Here is a 20028-nt window from a genome sequence, read left to right as displayed (position 1 = left end):
TAATAAACCACAATTAATAACAAATTAAGTGATGTCTCAAATCAAGTGAATTACGGGTCATTGGACAGGCGTCTAATCACAACTGACTTCCGGAAAAGGGGAAGTAACCAATGGCACTTGAGGTTATTAAAACAGTAAGTCCCGCCCCTCGACTGCCAAAAATAAAAGTGTTGGAGCGAGAGCAGATCATGCGCGAGAGCGTGGGGAATGTTCATGCGCGCGCGAGGGCTTGTATTGCGTGCAGAGGAGATGTCATGCGCGCGTGCGGGGTTTGAATGAGCTCGCGAGTTCCCGTTTCCTCGCGTGTAGATCTGTTATCCTCTCGCGGAAGTCATTTACCGCGCGCGCGCCAGCATCAGTCGTGCTCTCGGTTCTTATTGGCATTGATTAGTCGCCACATGTACGAGCCTCTGCTGCTCAGACTCAACTCTCTGCAGAACCGCCTCTCGTCGACCTTAGAGAGGGAACAAGAAGATGATGATGATGACGTGATGCCGGTGATTCTCCTGGATCTGTAGCGGCCTGAGGCTGGGATTCATTTATTTAACTTTATTTTATAGAGCACTCACCTCCTCTTTCACACATGTGAGACATCGACATCCTTCTCCAAATTGCATTAAAATAAAAAATAAAAAAATAAAAAAACAACTCTCCTCCATCAGGGACGCTGAAAAATGCTGAAGGGGAACGTCTGTCTTCTCTTTAAAGGGGTGTTAAACCACTCATGGCGTAACATGTCATCTAAAGTCATCCGTGACGCTCTGTCATTAAGTTCATTATGAAGATCCAGGCATTCTGCAACAGTTTTCAGAGAACAGTTGATTAGTCACGCTTGTCCTTATAGACACTCATAAACAGATTTTGAGAAGTGTAGTTCATGTAAGGTCATGTCGCCATGAAATTCATTTCTTGCTGTTACTATGATATTCTCTGGATGCCCATGAACATTTATTCATAGCTAAACATTCATTGTCAATCCGCTGTGTTTTACACTTTGCTCATCATTGACACTGATCATTTTACTGAGCTCTATATGTTTTTCAAGCAATGTCATTTCCATTTCACTCTTGTTGTTGCTCTCACCTTTGGACAGATGCGACATTTGCCAAAACCAACGGCTTATTCTTGGCACCAGCGCATTCAGCAGTTTCCGTATGTCGTCACTCACGGCCCACTCAGCGTACTTTCTGACCGCTGCATTTAAAATGGGTTCATCAGCTCCTGTAGGAACACATGTGCAGTGTTTAGTAAAGCATCATCAAACACATCAACAGTGAGCGGTGTTGGAGAAGCCGACTCACGTGTCTCTGGGAGGATCAGTGCGCCTCTGAAGTCCATCAGCTTGACCTGCAGGCTGTTTGGATATATAAGGATGTTCTTCATGTGTGTGTCGTGAAATATGCCGTGATGCATGCAATGCTGCAGCGCCACAACGAGCTGACGAATGATGTGCTTCACCGCGTACTCAGTCAGGCTGCCTCTGTTTCGTTGTACATATTCATACAATGTCATGCCGTGATGAGGATACTCAAGCACCAGGATGTCTACACTTTTCCTCACAAAAATTTCATACAAGTGCACAACGTGTGTGCTGGCCGGAGACTTTTGTAGCAGCAACATGGCCGCTGCGTCTTGGCTCAGCGGAGTGGAATAGCCGGGCTAAAGAAAAGAGGTCGACAGAAGGTTAGTTGACTCCTAACTAATCTCTGATCTCGTGACTAAAGGCCCGGGATACTTTTTCATCTCGCCAGCCTTTCAAAGTAAACTCTTGGCTGCCCTGTCATTCATTCGAGCCATCAGTCAATTAATCACATGTTTATATTCATTTAATTACTTAAATATACTTGGGGCTAAACCACATACTTTGGGCTTAAAGAGTTTATTAAAGATGAAAGCAATGTACTTTACAACTGATGTTTCTAGGCTTTCAACTATATCTTATACGGTCTACATACAGATTTATAAATTACCAAATTAGAATTAAATAAAAAAATGATTATTGGAGAATTTCATGAAGAATAAAGTTGTCAACTTACAAAGTCCACCAACTTCTCAGGCCGGCTCTTCTTAATAAAACTGATGAGCACCTAAAAAGTGAAGAAATTGTTGCAAACGTAAGTAATCTGATCCATTTTTGTTTATGTGCATCTACAATCTCTACATTTCTGATCAAAACTGTATGTTTATGTCAGGACTGAAGACTAAAGGCAGAAGAGAACAAGAGGGAAAAAGTGTGAGTAACATACTCGTTTGCTATCCGACTTGCGGAATCCCATGTGATCACTCCGATCACCTCTGCATTTGAGTTCCTTCACGACCTCATAAAGAGATTTAAAGGATCCTGAAAAACACACGTTAGCATGTTAATAATATCCAGCATGAGCCTGAAGTCCAGCCGCAAACACACCTGAGGCCAGGAGACCACAGGAGTAGAGATTACACTAAAGCCAGAAGCATGAGTGACGATAATAAACACTCACTGCGTGTCGCCCTGGACCCCAGCGGACGTAGACGCTCCTGCGGTGTGTGTGGACGCTCCTGTTCAGGCAGAAAAGGACAAACTTTGGTCTCGTGCGTGTGGAAGAAACGTTTCCCAGCCTTCCACGCTCTCTGGACGCCGCTGGCACACACACTCGTCCACTTTGAGTTTTCTGCAAACAACAATATTGATGAGAAACGTGTGTGTTATTAGCACAGATTACGGCTGAATGATGCACTAGTTCTGCATTGAAGAACACGAGAAGAATCACACACACGTCACATTATAATGGTCTCCTGTTTATATGCTCCTGACACCCAGAGAAAAAAGTTTTGTGAATTTAGTATTTTATTAATGTCATTACATTGTTTAGAGCATAAGAAACAAATCAGTTGTGAAAAGGATATGTTATCCATATGCATGTGCTCTGTAGTGGACACCAGGACTCTGTTGTTTAACAATAAAATTACACAAAATTACATTGGGATTTTTTCTTTCATTCACCAATAAATGTTTAGATTTCGGGATTTTTTTTAACCAAACATTGTATAAAGATGATTCTCAACTTTGTTATGGAAGATATATCGGAAAGAATTGATATGCCATTTCATTTTACTTATGCAATATGAGGGTAAAATGACCATAAATGTAATTCCCATTCAAAACAATGTATCTGTACACTGTATCTAATTTGCATATTAATATGTTCTGTTGACTTTTATTATTATCCCCATGTTGAGATTTTGTTGCAATGAGTTTTAACATGCATACACAGAAATAAAAACAAAGATATGAAAACTCAAAAACACATTTTAAAAGCTTTTTTTTTTTTTTTGCAAAAAAAATTTACTGGCATCCTAAATCACAGACCGATGGTAATCTCTCGAACTCATTACACAGAGCATGTCTGATAGGATCTTCATGGCTTTGCTAAGGATTCTGGTTTGGTAAATTGTCGCAACATGTAATAATTGGAGTAATAATTGCCAACATTTTCATAACCGTCCAGACTTCACACTCCGGCACGCATGGTCTAAAGTATAATGTGGTCAAAAGTGTTTTGGTGTGTGTGTGTGTGTATTAACCTGTGGTGTTGTTCCCCCACGCGACTCTAGGGGAAGCGGGAGCTTCACTCTCCTCCGTCGAGTTTCTCTCCTCCATCATGTCTAACTCTGACTAACTCTGGCACTAACTAACTCTAACTCTGGCACTGACTAACTCTGACTAACTCTGGCACTAACTAACTCTGGCACTAACTAACTCTGACTAACTCTGGCACTGACTAACTCTGACTCTGACTAACTGACTAACTCTGGCACTAACTAACTCTGGCACTGACTAACTCTGGCACTAACTAACTCTGGCACTGACTAACTCTGGCACTAACTAACTCTGGCACTGACTAACTCTGGCACTGACTAACTCTGACTCTGACGATAATCGCTGCACTGACTGACCTGAACAACTCGGCCTGTGACGTGATATGGAACTCGCGCTGCCGGTGACGTCAGAGCGGCTGCTCTGCGCGCGGTCGATCGATCGCCGCGAACACATTTAAAGAGACAGTTCACCAGAAATAAAAAAGGGTAATCATTTAATCACACTCAGGTCGTTCCAAGCACGTGAGACTTTCGATCATTTTCGGAACACAAATGAAGGTATTTTAAATGAACTCTGGCAGTGTTAAAGATACTGTTAAACTATAATATATTTAAATTGAGTGGTTTAGTCCAAATCTCCTGAAGAGACTCGATCGCCTTATGAACAGATTGAATTTATTCTCTGCTGTAAAATAGTCCAAAAACACACTGCATTCATTTATTAATCAGCATATATTCAGTGTTACACACACTAAGCCACATTTTGAACATTACAGATTCTTTAGCCATGTACAGTGAAGTCATGAGTACAGAAAACTGAACACATCAATTCAGAAATTAAACAATATAATCAGTGAATGAGGGTAACCAAGATTAAAAAAAATTTTTTAAAGTCTCATCATGGAATAATGATTGAGTCACTGATACTCTCCATAATTTGGCCCAAAACATAAAGACATGATGAAAAGATATGAAAAGATTGAGCAGTTACTGCAGATCTGAGTGTCCTGTTTAAATGCGGTTGACGTGATATAATTCTGCTTCACTACCAGCCGCTGAACCTCAACAATGTGACAATGAGCAAACCCATACGAAAAAAAAAAAAAAAAATTCCTGGCCAAAATATATTTTAAATATATGTTGTGAACAGTGAAGTTTGGTTAAATATATTTTTGAAAGTGAAAATATATTTTGTTTCAACTTTCATGTTCCAAAATATATTTCAAAATGTATTTCAAATGCAAAAAAATACATTTCCAACCGTACAGTAGCCTACATTTAGACAAAATACAAATGTGGATGGAACAGCATAAATTAGCTATCAAAACTATATTTCGTATCCATAATTTAAATGTTTTAGTTTAATTTTAAACCCTTACAGGAAAAAAACATTAATTTAATTAGTTTTCCGCATGTTGTTCACTTCACATGTCTTCCCAAAAAAAATACAGAGTGACTGATCACAACAGTCAGAAGAGAAAAAAAGACAAATTTACTCGATAAAAATCCTAAAAGCCTTGTAATCAGCCTCCCCAATGTTATTTTTTTATTAGCCTACATATTTTTATTTTTATTACTTGTTAGATTGTTTGCAGTTTTGTAATTTAATACAAGTGTAATATAACAATCATAGCGTTTAAATGTATATCAAATAAAAAATATATTTAAATATAAAAAAGGGCTGGATTTACGATGTAACTAACTTAATAACTGCGTCATCATTTGCGCACGTACTTTTGGAGCATGCGCCTCTTTTTGCTGTAACGGTCAACTACCAGCGACTCAGCGAGAGCTCCCAGGGAAAAAGGTATGTAAAAGCTATACATTACGTTCTAGTCATCATTTAGAATATGTTAATTGTCACTTTATGTATATTATGTTGTATTTTTAAGGTTTTGAAACTTTATTTTTCAGTTGAATTCCCTGTGTGGTTTATTTGCTCTCAATCTCCTAGGCGTAACGTTAGCCTAACTTACTGAGGTAAAATCTAAGATAGCGTTACGTTTTTAAATTCCATTGCTAGTTGTTTTTAATTTGAACACTTAGCAAAAACTTAATATTTGTAAAACTTTTTTAAACAGTTTCATATTTTTTAAATTGTCTGTTAGCTAGACCAGTGTTTCCTAACCCTGCTCCTTGAGGCACACAACAGTAACGTTAACTATATTTTGGATGTCTCCCTGGCCTTATCGGACCCATATATTTCTGGTCTTGGAGTCTCTATCTAACGTTACTAACGAGCTGAGTTGATTCAGGTGTGATTGATTATGAAGAGTTGGTAAAGTCTTGGTGTGCCTCCAGGAACATTGGGCGTTAACAGCGTTAACGTTAGACCATGCAGCCTCAGCCTGTCACTCATATAATCATTGCTGATTTTAATGTTAAAGATACCACTTGTTAATTCAAACACTTTTATCCGTTCATCATTAGAGTTGAGGTATATGCTGGTCTGGTATTAATGCTGTTTAATTTGCAAACAAATTTTTTTGTGCTGTTTTTCGAGGAACTAGTTGAGTCAATGATTCAGTTGATTATAACAAAATATACTTATTTGTTACCACCTACAGGTTTGTGTAATGTGTAATTCATTACTGTAATAATAAAACATACTTTTTATTTACAGTAGAGGAAGTGGAGACAGTTTGTGCAACGACAAGGTGAGGATAATCATGAGACCCACTTTAATAAGTAGAATAAATACTTTTTAATCATTCGTCGTCAACTATTAATTGATTTTGTTTGTCTAATTTATGAATTGATATGTTCTCTGCACTTATGTCTTTGTTTCCATCTGTCTCTGTCTGGAACAATAGCGGATCCCGACCCATCTGCCAACACAAGACGCATCCTTATCCAGATGCTGACTGCCCCACTGGCCCAACAACTGTGCTTGTCCTGGAGAGGCTCTGACCTGAAGCTTTGGTCTGCAGAGGTACAGTAGCCTATATAAATGTTCATAGTCAAGTCACCTTTATTTATATAGCGCTTTATACATTATAGATTGATTCAAAACAGCTTCACCGTAATAAACAGAAAAATAACCGAATTCAAAAGACGAATAAAAAAAATAAATATATATATACATATTTTTGTGTTTCTATCCACTTGCGTGGACTCACAAATATGGAGTATTCTTCTTAATCTCTAAAAAAAGTGCATCTATCCATGAGTGGTCCATGTGGCTTAATAAAGGCCTTCTGAAAGCAAAGCAATGCGTTTGTGTAAGAAAAATATTAATATTTAAAACTTCCTAAAGTAAAATAACTAGCTTCTGGACAAACAACAAACATACAGATTCAACTTAAGTCTAATGCTACACCATGCTACTTTTGACGTCATAAGCTGCACAGTAGGGGTGGGCGATATGGCAAAAATATCATATCACGATTTTTTTTCAGGAAAATCACGATTCACGATTTTATCACGATTCCTTTTCATGTTGGTTTTACTATTTTGCAAGTGACTGAGCATCACAGCCAAACTAATGTCCCTATTTTAAAAACAAAGCCTTAGGTAACAACATATAAAATAAAAATGGCAGACATTTAGGCCAAAGTGGCGAAGATAAAAAATATTTGTCATTGTCTTTGTTATTAAAAATTAAGAACAAAGATACACATACACAACTTAATATACAAATAAAAAAACAGTGCTTTATTTTTTCAGCTACAGGTGTATTTAACAGCATTGAAGAAAGTAATTAAATGAACAGATATGAAAATAAAACACAAACATCGACTTTACTATATAAATTTTACATTGATTCTTATTAAAGCTACTATTAAAGTTCTCAGTCAAGAGTGAGTGAGATGCTCTTTGTATTTTGTTGTTTTATTAACAGGGATAGTTCTCCCAAAAATGTTAATTCTCTCAAGCCGCTGTAAACCCGAATAAGTCTCCCTCTTCTGTTGAAAATAAAAGTTATTTGGAGGAATGTGGGTAAACAAACAGTTGATGTACCCCAGAGACTTCCATAATAGTTTTTTCCTACTATGGTAATCAATGGGGACCAGCAACCGTTAGCCACACTCCTCAAAATATCTTCTTTTGTGTTCAGCACAAGAAATAAATTAATACAGGTTTGGAACAACATTAGAGAGTGAGTAAATAATGACTGAATTTTTATTTTTGGGTAACTGTCCCTTTAAGGACAAGGGACAGCATGTTTACTATTAGGGCTACTGTCACTTTAAGATCTGCGCGCAACGAGTCTACACGCATTTGACAAGGCAGATTTTTTCTTCATTTTTTCTATTGTTCTTTCACTTTAGACATAACCAACTTTGTTTATGTAAACCTTGTGTGTATTTGACAGTATTAGCGCAATAAGATAACTTAGTTCAGTAACGGGTGCTGTTAGACAGGCTTTTAGTGCATGTGCGCGCGTCGGGTCTATTGCGCTCAGAAAAGCGCCCGTTAGAACAGCGCATCAGCAGCGAATGACATGTTTAACCGGCAAGGCTTTAAAGCACATGCAAATAATTCATTTTTATGAACTACAGTGTCCCGTTCCTCTGCATTTCATGTGAATATACGTCGCGCTACAGTATGTTGAGACGGAGTCGCCAGAAATGCAAACTGATAAAATGCACGATCCTACGATATTTCTTCAAAAGCAGATCGTGGAGACATTTTAATCGTCCACGATCAAAAATCGTAATATCGCACACCCCTACTGCACAGTAAACTGCGTTTGGCTGAAAGCTAGAATTTTACTTAGTTACGTGTTAAATAGGGATATTTTTCTTACACAAACAGATCGCTTTGCTTTAGAAGGCCTTTATTAACCCCCAGAGCCATGTGGAGCACTTTTACCATGGATAGATGCACTTTTTTGAGCTTCAAACTGATTGTTGCAGTTTCTGCCTTTGTGAGATTTCAATATCCCTTTATTTGTAAAAGTGAAAATGCAGTGCAGAATAAAAAAAAGGCTAACTCTACCTTTCCTGTATTATCAGTTTCTTTCAGTGGTGCAGAGAGGTGTCCTTGACAAGGCAATCAAGGCAGCCATATATGGTAAGTCAATACTTCACTCTTAAAAATGATGGGTTCAAAATAACCCAACTTGGGTTGTTTTATAACCCAACCGCTGGAGCAATATTGCACCAGACCAGCAGTAGTTAATTTGACCCAGAAAGATGGGTCGTTCATATATAACCCAACAGTTGAGTTAAATATTCTACCCAAATGCTGGGTAAAACTAATTATAATTATGAGTTGATTTAAAGGGATAGTTCACTTTAAAATGAAAATTCTGTCATCATTTACTCACCCTCAAGTTGTTTCAAACCTGTATTAATTTATTTCTTCTGCTGAACACAAAGAAAGATATTTTGAAGAATGTCAGAAACCAAACAGTAGTCTGTACCCATTGACTTCCATAGTAGGAAAAAAAAATACTATGGAAGTCAATGGGTACAGACTACTGTTTGGTTTCTGACATTCTTCAAAATATCTTTCTTTGTGTTCAGCAGAAGAAATAAATTAATACAGGTTTGAAACAACTTGAGGGTGAGTAAATGATGACAGAATTTTCATTTTAAAGTGAACTATCCCTTTAACTACATATTAGTTATATAGTGTACCCAATTGCTGGGTCAAATTAATTACAATTATGGGTTGATTTAACTACATATTAGTTATATAGTGTACCCAAATGCTGGGTCAAATTAATTACAATTATGGGTTGATTTAACTACATATTAGTTATATAGTGTACCCAAATGCTGGGTCAAATTCATTACAATTTTAAGTTGATTCAACTACATTATGGTGGGTAAAATTAACCCATATGCCAGATTAAAGGATAATTCCGGTATTTAACACCTTGAGTCTATATTGTAGTTTGTTTTGGATGAACAAGAGTGGTGGACAACATTTTTTTGACAATGGTTCCTCTCGAGTTTTTGACTATAAAAGAATTGGCCATGGACCCATTTAACATTGGAGTCAATGGGCAATTGGGCATGTCCGAAAATGTCATTAAAACAGCCAATAATGTTCATTTACAAAACTGTTAAACTCACCGAGTGATTAGTGATGTTAGTTGATGTTCCAGAAACAAAAAGTGTTGCGAAATACAGTTTCTGTCGTGTTTTATTCGTCATTTTGAAAGTTACACGGTTGTGAAGTGTCTGAAAAAATAGTTCCACTATAGCAAAATAAACGGATTGGAATCATATATTGCGACGATATATTGTTTATAATCATCAACGAACACCACTAACCACTCGGTGAGTTTAACAATTTTGTAAACGAACATTATTGGCTGTTTTAATGACATTTTCGGACATGCCCATTGACTCCAATGTTAAATGGGTCCATGGCCAATTCTTTTATAGTCAAAAACTCGAGAGAGGAACCATTGCCAAAAAAATGTTGTCCACCACTCTTGTTCATCCAAAACAAACTACAATATAGACTCAGGGTGTTAAATACCGGAATTATCCTTTAAGTCTAACACATTACAGTACAATTTAGAAGATAAATTGCAATTGACTACCCATTTAAAACTGTTAAACTACAAACCTAGAACAGAATACATACATATAATACATTTAGGCATATATTATGCAATAAACACTTAAACAATAAAAAAACAAAACAACAATGGAATCTTTGAAAAAATGTATTACATTAATATCGACAATATACTGGAACTGGTGCAGTTCTTAACAATATACTGGTATTGCTGCAGTTTCTAACAATATACTGGAACTGGTGCAGTTCACTCAGGTTGGAACACATCCAGAGCAAAACAACAATTTTGATTAAACTGGATGAACACTCGACAGGCCAACACTCAGCAGCTCTATATTGAACAAATTAAAATTCCTAAAAGCTGCTATTAAGCTACTTGCAAGCAAGTATTCTAGTTTTGAAAAACTTTATTTTTGACTCACCTCCTGGAATTTCATAGATCACATTTTGCACGAATTTCCACACATGCTCACATTGTTTTGGGTATTCGACGTCAAAGACAAAAAATGCCTTAAAACGGACATCAATGGCCTGAAGCAGTGTTTTTTGCGCCAGGGCCTGTCCAGGGCCTGTTACCCAGCATCAGGATGTGGGGGTATGGCTTGGACGCCTTGGCCTCATGGAGATACTCGACCATGTTTATTCCAGGCTAAAAAAGAAAATACAAGAGAGTGAGATATACAAGAGTGCGAGTAAGGACCAAATGTCTACCGACTACTATAGTAAAAATATTTAACTGTAATAGTCTACATTTCATTACATAACGAAATATTCCAAACCTTTTTTGATCGAGTGTTAGATCATATAGCTCACATTACAGAAAATAACATTCATTTACATTCTGTAAAGAACAACAAAGTTGTCAGTCACTGAAATATGGATGTTTTGCTTCATCAAATAATTTTTTTAAATTTAATAATTACCTGGTATGCGAGGTCTTGCAAGAGCAGCATCATCTGGCGTTTGTGGTGATGTCGTCTGTGCCGTGCTCCGCGACCTGCTGGTTGATCTCAGCCGCTTCCTGATGTTCCGCAGCCTTTCCTCTAGGAATCCAGTGGCTTCGTCCTGGGGTGTACCATATTTCCTGTGCACAAAGAAAAAAAAAAGTCATACTTTGTTAGTTTTAATTAAAAAAAAATTATATATAAAAAAAGAAAAATCAAGGAAATTTCTCTGGCATTTCTTTCGTTTTGCTATATCGAAAACATACCGAACCGTGAATTTTGTGAACCGTTACACCCCTATTTGTTATTACAATATAGTATGAAGCACTGAAAGCCTACAAAATACATGTGCCCTATTAATTTATTGGAGTCACTTTGACATTATATTGAAGCTATATTGAAAAAAAGAGGAAATTATATTTCATAAGAATTCATGTCTGAAAAGGGCTTGAGTAGCAAAGACTTGATATGCTGTGGATGGAAAAAACTAGCCAAATATTTATTAATTCTTACCTTTAAATCTTTCGACAAGGTCTGTCAGTTGCTAGTCTGTTAAAGTGTTTATGAAAAAGGTGTCCATTGATCTGAAACAAACAAAAAAAGAGCTTAAGCAAAAATACAATTTCTACCATGCAAACGCAATGCTGACTATAACAGCAGAATATACTCCAATTTGAAGATACCAGCTAGGCCTATTTTATTTAGCATCACAAAATCCTTCTCTCTTTACAGTTCATATGACAAATTGTATACATGTAAATTGTCTATGTTCTTACTGCACAATAATATTTGTGGCTGCTCACAGCATAGCTTTCAAAGCACATAAATATATTATATATTTCTTAATGTCACAGGCAGAAGGAGAAATAGACAGATAAGACTGACAGTTCTGCAAAATAAGTGCATCCGATCTTTATATGTAATAGATCACTTAATAAACCAAACACAAATTTGAAATAAACTCATAATAAACACTATAACCTTTACTGGAATCAATTTGAATCAAATTACCGTAAACGCATTTCACAATCACCTCGTGTTACACCGCTCACAAAATGGAGGACAGTCTGCATTAACGTTGTGTGTATATCAACATATTCACAACCCCAAACGTCATTACCCGAATTATCTGCGGTATAAACATATACATTTGCATTACAGATCTCGTGTGCATATGATCAAGTTGTAAAAATAATACCTTCCAAAAATAACAGGAAAAAATGGATGAGGAAAAATCCGTGTCACGTCGCAGCAAACGCTTAGCAGATGTAACGGCGCGCAGGTGCACACACACACACAATTTCCTAATTGAGAGTCGTCTTCTTCTTTTAGAGTTTTTTGGCGGTTGGCACACAATGATATGGTGCATTACTGCCACCAACTGGTATGAAGGGTGGAACTGAATGACTATTTCTTTATAGATACTGTCGGCATCTAGTCATAGTTGGGGGCGTGGTCAGCGTGGGGGAAAACATAGCGAACATCGTGTGTATTTGAATGACAAAAATGTCTTATTGCGAGTCATTGACGCCTGCTGACCGGCAACGGTAGGCCTACATTGCAAAATTAACTGCAATAGGTTATGATTGCCCTTATTTAATTAAAAACTGGGTCAATGACCCAACCAAATGGCCGGAGGTGTTGTTTCCAGACATATTTTGCTATCTGGTTGAATAGTTTCGACAAATATAAATATACTACTTTAATAGGTAACGCAACACAGACAATGTGAATAAGAAATGTAGTGTACACATACCTTTTATTATTTATTTGCCTCGCTGGATGACCAGTCAGGTTCTCTGCTGTGACGAGTGCTCGGTGTGTGGACTCTGCTGATGATGTTCGATGCACAATCAACCCACTTGCTGGGTCAAACGATATATATGTTGGGTTGATGGATTTTGACCCAACGCATGAGTTGAACAAAATTACCCAAATTACATATAAATAACCCATAATGGGTAAAACATTTCATAACCCAGCGGTTGGGTAGATTAAATAACCCAGCATTTTTTAGAGTGTTGGTAAAAGGAAAATTTACTTAGAAAAATTCAGTTAAAATATAGCTGTAATTTTTTTTTCTCTTGCAGTGGCAGTCAAGAAGAGTCAAGTGTCCAAAACGGGGAAATTCACTGCTGATTCCATAATTCCTTACTGAGTTTTATCCAAATGTTCACATGTAGAGAAATAAAGTTTTTCTTCAAATGCAAGATGTGTATGTATTTTCTTTATTTTAAATATATTTATATTTTGAAAAAATATTTTAAAAATGGCCATAAAATATATTTTAGGAAATATATTTCCCTATTTTAAAATATATTTTAGGAAATGTATTTCCTATTTTAAAATATATTTTAGGAAATATATTTACCTACTTTAAAATATATTTCAGGAAATATATTTTTTGGCCATTTTTTGTATATTTTGAAATATATGTGAAAATATATTTTAAAATATTGTTTTTTACCGTATGGGAGTAACCTTTAAAAAACGGGAAGACCCAAGTGCAGTAATTATATTTATTGGGGAATTCCGTAATCATAAATCCAGTCCAGGCAATAAGTCGTCATCATAAATCCATCCAAAAACAAGAACACAAACAGGAAACACAGGGAACAGGACTCCCTGACAAACACTGAAACAACCAGGGATATATACACACAGAACTAACCATGAAACAGGGAACAATGATGACGGGAAACAGCTGAGTGCAATGAACAGTGATTGGTACAGACAAGGATTGTAGGAAATGCAGTTCATAATGTGGATGACACCTTGGGGAAGAGGACCTCTAGTGGACACCAGGAATACACAGGATCAGTGGAAGGGATGGCCACGGCTCAGGAACAGGCACAGACACCGGCTCAGGAACAGGAACAGACACCAGCTCAGGAACAGGAACAGACACCAGCTCAGGAACAGACACCGGCTCAGGAACAGTAACAGAGACCGGCTCAGGAACAGGAACAGACACCGGCTCAGGAACAGGAACAGACACCGGCTCAGGAACAGGAACAGACACCGGCTCAGGAACAGACACCGGAACAAGAACAGGAACAGACACCGGAACAAGAACAGGAACAGACACCAGCTCAGGAACAGACACCGGCTTGGCGGCGGCCATCTTGTCAGGAGACACTGGCTCGGCAGACGTGACGTTAAACCGTCTCTGGATCGGCAGACGTGACCCGAACCGTTTCCAGCTCAGCAGATCTGATGTGAAGAGACACATGCTTGATAGGTAGCATCGTCGAGGCCGAGAGGGCGAGACGCTGGGACATCACCGGCCCATGGTCAGAGAATGACCGAAATGGAGAATGCTGTCGATGCTCACCTCTAGTATCTTCTCCCCTGCGTCCTCCAGGAGTTCCCCTAAACTTGACCAGCCGGGTTCCCCTAAAAGGCTCTCTGTTCTCAAGAACATAAACAGGAAACACAGGGAACAGAAGTTGCATGATAATAGACAAGGACTCCGTGACAAATACTGAAACAACCAGGGATATATACACACAGAACTAACCATGAAACAGGGAACAGCTGGGAACAATGATGACGGAAACAGCTGAGTGCAATGAACAGTAGCCGCGTTTCCATTACCCTTCAAATTGCGCAAATTGAAATTGCGAATTGAAAATACGCTCAATGGAAACACGTCAATTTCGCAAAAACTCTCGTTTATCGCAAAAAAGTTTTTACGCTCGCATGAGGAGGTTTTTCAGCCAATTCGAAAAAGGAGTATTTCGCAAAACTGCAATGGAAACAGTTTTTGCGCATTTACAGTCACCTGACTTAGAAGACGCGGTGTGTTTGGGGTCTGTGTACGCAAATAATAATAATTATCATCATTATAACATTTACTAGGCTACATATTTAGATGAGGCTTTTATCCAAAAAAGGAACAAAGCAATTCGTCAAATGTCATTCATAATACGGGTTAGACAATAATAATACAGAGCTGAGATTATCACAAATAAACACAATATTTTGACGCATATCTAAGGGTATGTGTGGAGTGTGGAGCGCGCACTACATGGCACGGAGGCGCGGGCGTGAACACTTGCATTTTCCTATTAACAGTGAAACAACTTAATATAGCCTACTCTATAATTTCTGGTCATACAGAAAATAATAATACATTATTTGTAACTACTTTTATTTGTGTAAACAATAACAAGAAAATGTTGTGCTTTTGTAAAATAAAATAAAACAATCAGGCGCGTTTTCATGATCTCCCTGAACTGGAGCGCGAGAACTGAAACAAAATATAGCCTATGTAGCTAAAGCTTGAAATGTCCACTTTAAAACGAACAAATTCGAATCGAAAGCTATACATTTTGTTCTGATTAAGTATCCGTATGAAAGGTGCATTTCTCTCTAAAAGCGCATCTGCTTAACAGCGGAGAGATGGAGATGTTTTTAGCCGAGTTAGAAAACAATAGTTTAATAATATTAATGGCTCTTCTTATTCAGCACTGCAGGAAAATGTCAATTCCAGGTTCTAATTTGGCCTTAGAAAACCAGTAAAATCAACATATTTTCCATATTAATTTGTGAATATTTTACATGTTTAATAAAGGGGAAAAAAGTAATTAAACAAACATCTGAAAAATCGTCGATATTTACTTTTTTGCGCAGCAGTTGGTGTAGCCAGTTCAAATTAAAATTGTGGTGTTCAACTTTGCGTTTTAAAAAGACAACCGTTTATTTTTCGTTTTTCAATTACGGGTTTAAAAAGGAAAAAACGAATGGACACAAAAGCAGCCTACATGGATCGTTTGGAATAGGAGACAGAGTTCTTTATTAAATTCATAAAATAAACAATAATTAACCTATAGGAAAACTTCCTTTAAACTTCAAAGAAATGCCACAATCAAAACCTCAGAGCAGAAATGAGGGTAAAACACCCAGAAACTCCTTATATTTCGTTTGGAATATAAGGGTCTTTTCCTGCCATTAATGCTTGGATAACACGTCTCCTTCCATTAATAATAATAATGTCTAATGCGTTACATTTTTAATAATGTAAAACCAACGTCCGCTGCCGTGATTTTTGGAATGACTTATCGCGAGAGAAAAAAGGACGTTTTAGTCGCATAACATCGGTTAATGGAAACGCCGTCATTTCGCAATAGTTTTTTATCGATATTTAGATAATAGCGCAAAACATTTGCGCAAATCTGTAATGGAAACGCGGCTACAGATTGGTACAGACAAGGATTGTGGGGAATGCAGTTCATAATGTGGATGACACCATGGGGAAGAGGACTGTCATGATCCTGGCTCTCTTTCCCTTTACTCTGTCTCCCCCTTTTGGTCACACACACTCATGCACTCTCGCTGATCATCATACCTCTCATTACACACACACATCTCTCTCATCACCCCCAGCTGTGTCCACTCTCTACTCGTTACCTTGTCACTCTTACCACACCTGTTCTCTCTTTCTCTAATTATGTCTGCTTCTTTTTAGCCCTGTTTCTCCCTGTCTCGTTGCCAGATTATTTCACGAGTAATACGTATGAGTCGTCAGTATTCTACCTCTCGTTCCTGTCTTGTCTTATCCTGTGTTTCCGTGGGAGATTGTTCTACCTCTCTACATGTGCGACTAAGCTCTGCTTGTTACAGAATACCTGCTCGTCTCCGCCTGCTGAGATCTGACCTCCTGTGAGTTACCTGTTTGCCTGGCATCGCCTCTGTGTTTTCGGTCTCCGAGATCGCACGGCTGTCTCTTCTGAGGATCAAGTTTCGTTCTGTCTATATTCCACTGGAAGATCTTTTGTTATCCATTACCGCTGAAGAAAGATTTGTTCTCATCCTCTGGACAGCTACTTTCTGTTATTAAAGACTGTTATTCCGCATCTCGCTATTGGGTCATTCTTCTCTCCACATCACAGAATAATCTGGCCACGATGGACCCAGCGAGCGGTAACCAGTTTCAATCTGCTGTCGAACTCCAAGGTGCTATGCTGGGCCGGCATGAGGAGGAGCTTACTGCCGCGAGACAAGCCGTCGAGTCCTTAGTCTCCCAGGTATCAAGTCTCTGCGCACAGCTCCATCGTCTGCGCCATGAAGCTTCCGTTTCACAGAATGAACCGGCCAATACAGAACCCAGCAGACAGTGTGTCTTTTCCCACTATTCTACAACCGACTGACCAGGAACTATGGTGGCAGTCAGCTATCGCCGACAGCATAAAGGGCAAGCTTCCTTTCCCTCCCCAGGGTGAGTTGACCCTGAGGAAGTATGCCCAGGTCGTGGAGGAGAGGAGGTTTTTCTTACCGGAGATCCTGGTCAATCGCTACCTCATCGCGGGTCTCAATGTCCCTCCTCCTCTGGCTGAACGGGAGAGATTGGTCCATCGCCCGTTCCGCGACGTGGTGGACTGTTTGTCTCAGAAGGAGCTGCGGGGTCCCACCGTGTCTTCATCGCCGCCTGGCATGCTGCCCGTGATCCCGGAGGGTCGCATTCTGGCTGTCACGACGCTTGGGGACAAGGCTTGTTCCACCACGACTCCTGAGACACCATCCGTGTCCATCAGTCTTTGCGGAAAGCGTGGAAGACGTCTGTCGTGGGAGTCTGCGTCGGAGTCGTCCTCCACCGAATCCTCCCTGCCTGCGGTGGGCTCCCCAGTTCCTGCAATGGCCTCCGCTGCGCCCCCCTTACCGGTCACAAGTCCGGCTACGGCTTCTGCTCCGCGGCCAAGAAGAAAGAGAAGGAAGAGGGGAGCTTTCCGTCCTCCGTCTTCCCCTGAGTCCACGATAGTTCTCCCACTCGCCACTGCAACAGAGAGCGCTGTTCCCGAGCCTGCTGCTGTGAGCGAGGTTCCGGAGTCTGCTGCAGGAGGAGCTGTTCCTGAACCTGCTGCAGAGAGCGCAGTTTCTAAGTCTGCGTTGGAGGGAGTTGTTCCTGAGCTGGCTGAGGAGAGAGCTGCGGCTGACTCTGCTGCAGAAGCGGTACTGCGGGCTGTATCAGCTCGTCAAGAGATGCCAGTTGTCGTTGCTGCCAAAACTTTGTCTGAATATTTGTCGAGTCTTGTCAAGATCCTGGATGTTCCTACCAGAACTGCCATGTCTTTTAGCCCCGAGCCAACTGCGTCTGAGAGCGTTGATCCCAAGACAGCTTCAGTGAACGCTGTTCCAGAGTCAGCTTCTGTCAACGCCGTTCCTGAGTCTGCTGCGGAGAGTGCCGTTCCTGGGTTTGCTGCAGAGAGCGCTGTCCCTAAGTCTGCCGCTCGCACTGCTGTTCCTGAGCCGGTGACGGTTCCTGAGCCAGCGTCTGCCGAGCCGGTGTCCCCTGACAAGATGGCCGCCGTTGAGTCTGTGTCTGTTCCTGTTCCCGCTCCACAGCCGCCTGCTACACCCCCTATCATGTGTCCTGTTTTGTTACCTGTTGTTTCCCCCGTCAAGAGTAATGTTCAGTCCTCCACTGTACCCCCTGTCACTGTTCAACCCCGGACTGTTTCCCCCAGGGCTTCTCCTCATGTGTTCCCTTCCAAGTCTGCCCGGATTCCTCGCCCTAAGTCCTCACCCTGCAAACCTAAGACCCCCAGTCCTCCTATCCACCCTGGACCACCCCCCATGAACTCTGTGTTTCCTCCACCTCCCCTTCCATGTTTGTTGTTTTTAATTTTTCACCCTAACCCTGCCATTGTGTATTCGTGTATGCCTTTGTTATTATTTGTCATGTATTGTTGGTTTGTGTCTTTGTCACAGTCTGTCTTGTCCCGTGTTTAATGTCCCCTTGAGGAGCGTCTGGAAGCCGCTCCTTAAGGTGGGGGTTCTGTCATGATTCTGCCCTCGTGTCCTTGATTTTCTCTAGTCTTGAGGCAGGATCATGACAGACCCATGTTTTGTGTGCAAGCACATGGCCTGTTTGGGCCATGTGCTTGTGTTGTCTCGTTACGTAACCCCACCCCCTTGTTATCCTCGTCTTGTGATTATTGTCTAGTCAGTTTCACCTGTCTTCGTCATTAGTGTTCCCTATATTATCCCCATGTGTTTGCTGTCCTGTGCCGGTTCATTGTTTGATGTGTCACATTTTGTGAGTGTCTACCCGTGAGTACCTTGTCTGAGAAGAACGTCTTGATCTTGTGTTTGCTGTTTGTTCATAGTCTAGTTTTTGTCACGTGTTATCCAGTTAGTTACCCCTCGTTTGTATTGCCTCTGTTTTGCCCCCTCGTGGGTTTTGTTTTCCCGTTTTTCTGTTATAATAAACGTTGTGTGCTTTCATACTGTCTGCGTTTGGGTTCATCTGCTATCCTCATAACAAGGACCTCTAGTGGACACCAGGAATACACAAACCAGACACTGTGACACTCTACTACACATATCTCATGTCTTGTCTCCTGCTCTGTTGGGGGGTTATTTCTTCTATGTTATATGTGCAGCAGTAGCATGTCTTACAGCAATGTCTGTGAATGTATTGGCAGTAGCAAGTCTCTGTACTTGTTCTGCAGCAGCGTAGAAGATCTATTCCGCCAAGACCAAATACATTAACATTGCCATTTCCATTACCATTACCAAGCCAATCTCTCAGAGAGTTGTCATGACAGAAATATATATTTATGTTAGAATGGCACAATGTACATCATTTCCTGCTTCTGTTGTGATCTTCATATTACTAATGTAATATTAAAAGTTTCTTGTATTGATAGTAAAATAGTAATTTATGTTAATCTGTACTGTGATAGTTTGAATTTTTCACGAATTTAAGTATGTTTTGTCTAATTAGTTTATTTATAATTTGTGTCTATTTATCCTCATCATATGCAATTTTAGCAGAAAAACAAGCATGAGCACGAGAGCAAGCCCGAGAGATGCACATGAAAGAGATGTGGAACATAAGGAAGAGTTAAACAGCACTGACAAAACTGTTGTCAGCGTCGGTTGCAGGCAATGAGGAGAAGTCAGGATCTAGGTGCAGCAATACTTTTAATTGTAGTGAACAGCAGGCATGATGGCACCAGAAGTCCCCACTTCACAACATGAGTCCCTTTGTCTCACTGTGATTAAGAAGACAGAAGGATGT

At 39.7% G+C, this 20028-nt stretch overlaps 2 long non-coding RNA genes across 2 annotated transcripts; one reads left to right on the top strand and one right to left on the bottom strand.

The window, feature by feature from the left end:
* Nucleotides 1-341: 341 nt before the first annotated feature.
* LOC306996620 lies at nucleotides 342-1221 on the bottom strand. Its single transcript, XR_013797128.1, has 3 exons — nucleotides 1084-1221; nucleotides 570-795; nucleotides 342-454 (listed from the first exon to the last, which is right to left on the bottom strand). It is a non-coding gene; the product is annotated as an uncharacterized lncRNA (long non-coding RNA).
* Nucleotides 1222-5177: 3956 nt separating this feature from the next.
* LOC306996619 lies at nucleotides 5178-13184 on the top strand. The gene is made up of 5 exons (XR_013797127.1): nucleotides 5178-5386; nucleotides 6203-6236; nucleotides 6393-6511; nucleotides 8538-8595; nucleotides 13094-13184. It is a non-coding gene; the product is annotated as an uncharacterized lncRNA (long non-coding RNA).
* The last annotated feature ends 6844 nt before the right edge of the window (nucleotides 13185-20028 follow it).

This window comes from Phoxinus phoxinus (assembly GCF_949152265.1).
Source record: "Phoxinus phoxinus genome assembly, chromosome: 4".
NCBI lineage: Eukaryota > Metazoa > Chordata > Actinopteri > Cypriniformes > Leuciscidae > Phoxinus > Phoxinus phoxinus.
Note: the sequence above shows the minus strand (reverse complement) of the source record. Positions and strands in the feature narration are given on the sequence as shown.